This window comes from Macrobrachium nipponense, chromosome 36 (assembly GCF_015104395.2).
Source record: "Macrobrachium nipponense isolate FS-2020 chromosome 36, ASM1510439v2, whole genome shotgun sequence".
Taxonomy (NCBI): domain Eukaryota; kingdom Metazoa; phylum Arthropoda; class Malacostraca; order Decapoda; family Palaemonidae; genus Macrobrachium; species Macrobrachium nipponense.
Window position 1 is genome coordinate 31345434 of NC_087220.1, and position 8090 is coordinate 31353523.

Sequence of the window (8090 nt, forward strand, 5' to 3'; positions counted from 1 at the left end):
ACTTTGATAGGCATCCGATTCAACAGAGCTAGATTTGGCGTCTTATCTCTTATTACATTTTTTCTTGTTCCTCTCTTCCGATTGTCGTTTAAATTTTTCATCGTATGTTTGATTTCTCTCGACTTTCCCGTTCTTCCTAACGTCTGGAGGCTGTGACCACAATATTAATCCAAGGTATCTGTAGCGGAACAGCTTTAGGTAACGTGTGGAAATACCCAACCATTTTATGGTAATAGATGATATATATTTATTAAATGTTTTCACACTTTTTTCGAACATTTTTTTTTTTACTTAATCTCGGCCTACACACCCTTAATAGCTGTTAGGTGTTGGTATTCCCGGTTACTCCACTTCGTTGTACCCGAGGTCAAACCTTGCTCAGGGCATGGTAGATACCCACTGGTACACACGCATTTACTGTAACTGTGAGGTCATTGTGGGGGGGGAGGGGGGGGGGGGGTTATCTTGCAGGTTTCACGTCGGTGGCGAGAAGCTTATGACTTGAGTCTACGTATATTCACCCGTAGTGCCGACAGTGCACCTCACGCGGTGCACACTTGGCATTATTAAAGGTTCTTTGCAACGTCCCTTCGGCCCCTAGCTGCAACACCTTTCATTCCTTTTACTGTCACTCTGTGCACATTCTCTTCCATCTTGCTATCTACTCTCTCCAAACAATTTTCCTGTTACACCTTTCAAACCTTTCTACTCTCAATTTCCGTTTCAGCGCTGATTGACCTCATAGGTCCCAGAGCTTGGCATTTGGTCTAATTTCCATATTCCTATATGTATCTTTTCTCTGTATAGGTGTTGCACGGATAACCTGTCTCTTTCCTTAGCTGCAAAAGGTGGATCCTTCCTTCACCTGTTGTGTCAATATATAAAGGTTAGGAGTGTGTGGATGTACCCATTATGTTCCTACTTTCTATAATTCTCCATTCACCTTTTCGCTAACATTTCCCATTTTTCTTCGACAGGTAGGTGTTGTGGTGTTCAACCCTAGAAGAGGAAGGGTAAGTGTTGAATTATATTTGCTAAAGTGTTTTATGAGCTCTGTTCAACGTAGTAAAAAAGTTCATTATGATTTGAGTAGAGGATTATCTCGTAAGGCTTGACAAATAATTACTCGTGCCAGAAGGAACAGTTATATCAGTGACAACTGTGTAGTTAGGGGTCCAGAATTTAGTTGCCAGTATTATAATTTTACATAAAAGCTACGAATCTTAAGGTCTTGGTAGGAGTCCAGACTTGAGGTGGTGTATAGTTGTCAGTATTATGATTTTACATGAAAGTTACGTATCTTAAGGTTTTGGACGCTTATTACTCAATCGGATTCACATTTCTTTCTCTAGGTATTTGGTGGTGAATATAACGGATAACGACAGGTTGGATAATGATGGATATACAGAATAGGCTAAGCGAGGCATTTAGCAAAAGTTGCGCAGACTTTCTTCTTATAACAGCAAGATGTGGATGCTGTATATGCGAATGAATGGAAAAAGGCGGAAGCCTTTGATATTTGATTTAGAAGTGATGAAGGTGTGGGAAGTAGATATTAGGCGATGTGATTAGAGGGAACAAGTAATTTGATGTGGTTTGGTGACGTGGAGAAAATGGGAAATTACGATTTGATGAAACGGGTTCACTATACGAAAGGGAATACGGAGGAAATTCTGACTTCATATTCAGAGAATATTATAGAGGTCGTGGGGGGGGGGGGGGGGAAGCTGCTATATTCGTGTATCATTTTTGATAGAGTCGTATGAGTGTATGCATGTATATATGTTTAATAAATCTGCTAGATTACCAGAAGACGTCTCCTTGCTTCCTTATGAATATATATATATATATATATTATATATATATATATATATAATATATATATATATATGTGTGTGTGTGTGTGTGTGTGTGGTGTGTGCGTGTGTGAATTTGTGTCACATACACCGTGACACTTTCATATTCATAAACCCTAAGTGTCGTTTAAGGTCAAATTCCCTCAACATCGGAATTAACATGGCAGTGGAATTTATTTATATAAGATTGCTTAGCGTTTAGTCATCAAGTTAAAAATCCGGTGAAGCGGTCAAGTGTGTCCTTAGTGTGTAACTATTGTTTTTGACCTGACAGTAGAACCTGCATGTGTTCTTGGTAAGACATATTTCCTGTCTGGTTTAGACCCCTGTATGATGAAGCTGGATTTGACAGTTGGATATTTTAGCGATGAAATCCCAGAGAGTTCGAATCATTTGTTTCATTCCACACATTGTTATGGAAAATTATTTGCCGACTATAGTAGTTTCACATCAACTGTCCATCTGATGTCTAAGTCAGTCCCTCACGACGCTCCTGATTGGCCGTTGATAAGCCAGTCACAGAGCTGGGAACTCTCCTCAGTCTCTCCGGAGAATTTACATAGGTAGGATGTATGTTCCACCTCTCCTGAGAGATACTTTTGAAAGACGTATCTCTCAGGGGAGGTGGAACATACATCCTGTCTGTGTGAAGTCTCGAGAGAGACTAAGGAGAGTGTCCAGCCCTGTGATTGGCTTATCAACAACCAATCAGGAGTGTCGTAAGAGACTGGCCTAGACATCATATACACGGTTGACGTGAATGTACTATAGCATCATTATATACAAAAGAGAGGATTAACCTTGTTTCTTAATTCTACACAAAATGGGAGAAGCAATGCTACAGAAAACGGAGGAAGTTAAAACAGATATTATGGAATACACTCCCTTGTGTTACTTAATTATCGGACGAAGTTAGCCCCAAAGATAAGATAATAAAACGGTATTAATATTATTTTTGATCATGAGGGATTTCACTGGGGCGAGAAGAAAAAAAAGTAAATTAAGGTATTTATTAAGTTATATTTTGAATTATATTACTTGCCAGGGCCGAAATTGAGCCCAATTTCAAATGGGAAATTGGAAGTACTTACTTACGAAAGTGCCCAAACTGTTCGAACAAACCCTGGAGGGTCCATCGGGCCAGAAATTAGGTCATATTTATTTTTGGGTGCTTGCTGCACCTTTCTTTATTTTTTTTAATTAGAGTAATAACACCGCCTCTCTCTCTCTCTCTCTCTCTCTCTCTCTCATTAAAATGAAAGGATGTTATTGTCTCTTTCAATTAATTTAAATATTTTTGTGAAGGGGGAGGGGGGCGAAGGGCACAGGATTTGAACGAAATCTTCCTGATAAGCATAATATATTGAGGATATGTAATTGGACGAGTGTTCTGTTGTAAGTCTGATTTCGTGGTGTTTATATTCGTAAATCTCCCTAATAGTATTCTGCTTTTGCATCTTAGTACATTTTGAGCTATTAATTAATTTATTTTCATAAGCAAGATCTCTCTCTCTCTCTCTCATCTCTCTCATCTCTCTCTCTCTCTCTCTCCTCTCTCTCTCGCTCTCTCTCTCTCTCCTCTCTATTCGCCTCTCCTCCCCCTCCTCCCTCTCCTCTCCTTCTCTCTCTCTCTCTCTCTCTCTCTCTCTCTCTTTTATTTATTTTTATCTTTCTTACTTCTTCCTGATGAACACCTTAATATTCTTTGGAAGCTTGAATTTCAAGTCAGTGGCCCCATTAGTGGGCTTCTTGTTCCATATGAATGGGGTTCATCTTCCGAATAATAATAATAATAATAATAATAATAATAATAATAATAATAATAATAATAATAATAATAATAATAAGATCATGCACTTAATAAGTTACTAAATGATGTACACTTACATGGAATATCGGAAAAAGAAACACAAATTCGTAGTAAAACAAATACTAAGAACAGCGAGAGAGAGAGAGAGAGAGAGAGAGGGAGAGAGAGAGAGAGAGACGAGAGAGAGAGAAGGGATGAGAGGAGGAGAGGAGCATTGAGCTAGAGATTGAAGAATTCGAGAGAGAGAGATGAGACCCCCACGCCACGCTCGTATATTGCTAGGATTATAGTCCCTTGAATCCTTCATTCCATTTTGACCTGAGGATTTATATATATATATATATATATATATATATATATATATATATATATATATATATATATATATCAGTGTACAAACAAAAACACCAGCTGTGATGAATGAATATGACTACTTATCTGTAAACCGCCGATATATATCTAAGTTGGAACAATATTTTGAGAGGCAGTTTCCCCATTGGTTAATTTCATTGGTTTGTGAAAGTGATTATTCGTCTTTCCATAGTATGGGTTCGTGGTTATATGTATACATGTATGCATATAGGTTCATACGTAATAGATACTTACGTACATACGTGCTTACATACATGTATTATTATTTGATACAGAGAGAGAAAGAGAGAGAGAGAGAGAGAGAGGGAACGTTCTGAAATTATTGTTTGCTAGTATTTGATGACGAGAAAGAGAGAGAGAGAGGGGAACGTTCTGAATTATCTGTTTGCTAGTATTTTGAGAGAGAGAGAGAGAGGAGATGAGAGAGAGAGAGGAGAGAGAGAGAGAGACGAGGAGAAAGTTCTGAACTATTTGTTTGCTAGTATTTTAGAGAGAGAGAGAGAGACCGTTCTGAATTATTTGTTTGTAGATTTGAGAGAGAGAGAGAGAGAGAAGGAGAGAGAGAGAGAGAGAGAGAGAGAACTTTCTGAACTTATTTGTTTGCTAGTATTTTAGAGAGAGAGGAGGAGAGAGAGAGAGAGAGAGAAATTTCTGAACTATTTGTTTGCTAGTATTTTAGAGAGAGAGAGAGAGAGAGAGAGAGAACGTTCTGAGTTATTTGTTTGCTAGTATTTGAGAGAGAGAGAGAGAGAGAGAGAGAAGGAAATAGAGAGAAGAGATAGAGAGAGAAAAAAAAAGGAAAAGAGAGAAAGTTTTGAAATATTTGTTTGTTAAGTATTTGAGGAGAGAGAGAGAGAGAGAGAAGTTTCTGAAATATTTGTTTGTTAGTATTTGAGAGAGAGAGAGAAAAAAAAAGGGAAAGAGAGTTTTTAAATATTTGTTGTTATTATTATTTGTTTGTTAGTATTTGAGAGAGAGAGAGAGAGAGAGAGAGAGAGAGAGAGAGAGAGAGAGAGAGAGAGATCTGAAATTATTGTGCGTATTTGATGGCTTATCATGACGTTTCACCACATATTGACGCCATCGAATACAACCCGTTTTCTTAACTTCGCGTCAAAAGTTGTCGTCATTACTGGTCGTATCTCGTTTCAGTCTTTTGTAAGATTTGATCAAAATGAACCCGAGGCTGACTGACGTCTTAATGCTCTCAGATCGAGCGTACTGAACTCAAAGTTTTATCGATTTTATTCCGTCATAAGCTCTGTGGTATCATATAGACCTCGTATAGCAGCAGCCCAGCAGCGCCACAGGGTCTATTGCCCCGTGGGATGTCAATGGAGTTCTGGACCTCACGGGGCAATGAGGTGCGTGTGTGTCATTATGAGACGGGGTTCGAAATCCAAAATGGTGGCCGGCCACCGATAAGATAAAAGCCTGATAAGGAGGTATGAGTGTCGGGCTCTTCTCGATTACTCAAGACTGGCGACGAGGATACTTTAGTTAAGTAATAAAGTGTTCTTTTTGAAAGTCGCAGGCTGAAAGACTTGCAGTATTGGGGAGCGTCTTACTTCTTGAAGAAAAATGTTACTTAGCTAAAACCAAAATTCCCTTAATTAAAATTTCGACGATGTCGGTGCATAGAGTATTTGTCATCAGCTGCTTTCGTCATATGTCAGTTGAGTTGGCTGTTTGCGCACCTTTTAGAGATATTCAAAATGCCGATTTTGTAGAGATTACGAAAAGCAAAATGCCGATTTTTTTCTTAGAGATATAAAGACAAATGCAGATTTTATAGATTACGATAAGCAAACTGCCGATTTTTTTAGAGATATAAAAAAAGTAAAATGTAGATTTTTTTTTTAGATATGAAGCAAATTGCCAAATTTCATGAGATATGCAAAAAGCAAAATGCCTATTTTTTAGAGATATACAAAAAGGAAAATGCCGATAGAGATATACAAATGCAAAATGCCGACTTTTTCGATATACAAAAAGCAAAATGCCGGTATTTGTTTTTTAGAGATATACATAAAGAAAAAGGCAGACAAATTTTTTTAGAGATATGCAAAACGCAAAATGCCGATTTTTTCGATATACAAAAAGCAAAATGCCGATTTTTTCGATATACAAAAAGCAAAATGCCGATTTTTTCGATATACAAAAAGCAAAATGCCGATTTTTTCGATAAACAAAAAGCAGATATACAAAAAGCAAAAGGGCAAATTTTTTTTTTAGAGATATTCAGAAAGCAAAATGCCGATTCAACGATTTTTATTTATTTATTTATTTATTTTCTTTTTTAGCTCAAAAGTACATTGTGTTGCTTGATCATAGAAAAATGACGACAGAAAAATGACGACTTGAGATAAGATGATTTTGTACGTAAAAGATATCCAGCATTATCAGAAAAAGATAATGAACAGAAGGGACCTCATAGAAAGAATTGTTTATTTTTTTTATAGTCAGATAATATAACATTTTCCCGTTTTCTGTTTTTGATTTTAGTCAATTATATATTATTCAGCATAAAGTGTGTTATTTTTTCTCTTGTTAAATATTCAATTTCAGACAGATTTGGCTTAATATTGATGAACAAGAAGAAGAATTGATATTTCAGCTGTAATTTTTGCGCCTAAAGATGATATATTTATGGAGTTTCATATTTAAGTTTTAGTAGATATGTATATGTATATATATATATATATATATATATATATATATATATATATATATATATATATACATTATGTATATAATATATATAATAAAAGGAGCCCATGAAAATGCCAAAATATAGAAAGTATGTATTACTATATATCAGAGACTCCTGAAGAGAGCGACAGCATTCCGTGAAAATATAGTACTTACCCTCTCTATATTTTGGGTTTTTGGGGTTTTTATGGGCTCCTTTTATTAGATGGAATTCTGTTGTAACATAACATTTTTACCAGTCATATATATACATACACACACAGACACACACACACACACACACACACATATATATATATATATATATATATATATATATATATATATATATATATATGTGTGTGTGTGTGTGTGTGTGTATACACATACATACATACATACATACATACAGGGCACCCATGCCACTACAGAGTCTGGAACTAGATGAAGACAATGAAGATATCCTGATGCCTAGCCAGGATTCGATCTAGGGTCAGTGTATCAACACAAGGTAGCGATAGTTATAACCCCCTCCCTCCCCCCCAAGCAGATAACCTCCACAGCTCCCACTGGTCATATATCCATATCCACTTTCATGTGGTGATTCGTCAGCAGCATATGTTGTTCCAGCGCCTCTTCTCAAATGACTGTCCCCATCCAAAAACTTGATCCGCTCGACCTCGAGTCTACCAGACATCCTTCCCGTCGCGGGTTAGTGCCGTCAGTGCACCTCACGAGGTGCACTGTAGGCATTACTAAAGTTTTTTTTTTTTTTTTTTTTTTTTTAAGCAGCGTCACTTCGGCCCTTAGTTGCAGTCCCTTTCATGCCTTTTACTGCACCTCCGTTCATATTTACAGAGTGCAATTGCTCTTAGGTTTTCTTCCTGTTGCTGCTGTCAAAGCTAGCTACTGTCTCATTTTGCTTTCCTGCGTTGAATGACCTCGTGGGTTCAAGTTCTTGGCCTTTGGCCTAAGCTCTATATATTCCATTCCATTGGTATCAGACGTCATGTAATTGTTCTATACCTCCTCGGTCAGCGTGAACGTTTTTAGGTATAGTTGATAGATTTATGGCATTAGAATCCTACTTTTACCGTAACGACACTTCTTGTATAATGGAACAATCGTTTCTTTCACGTGTGCGTTTTTAACTAAGCCCTCAATCAGTACATATACTTAATACATAAAGTTATATATTATTACATTTACAGTTAGACGGGATAATGATATTCGTCACTTTGCAATGCGACACATTTAAATGATATCTGTAGATAATATTATGTATCTGCGCCAAGGAAAACTATCTTTGCCATAGAAGGAAACGTGTATCTGATTGGCTGTCGACTAGCCAATCACAGGGC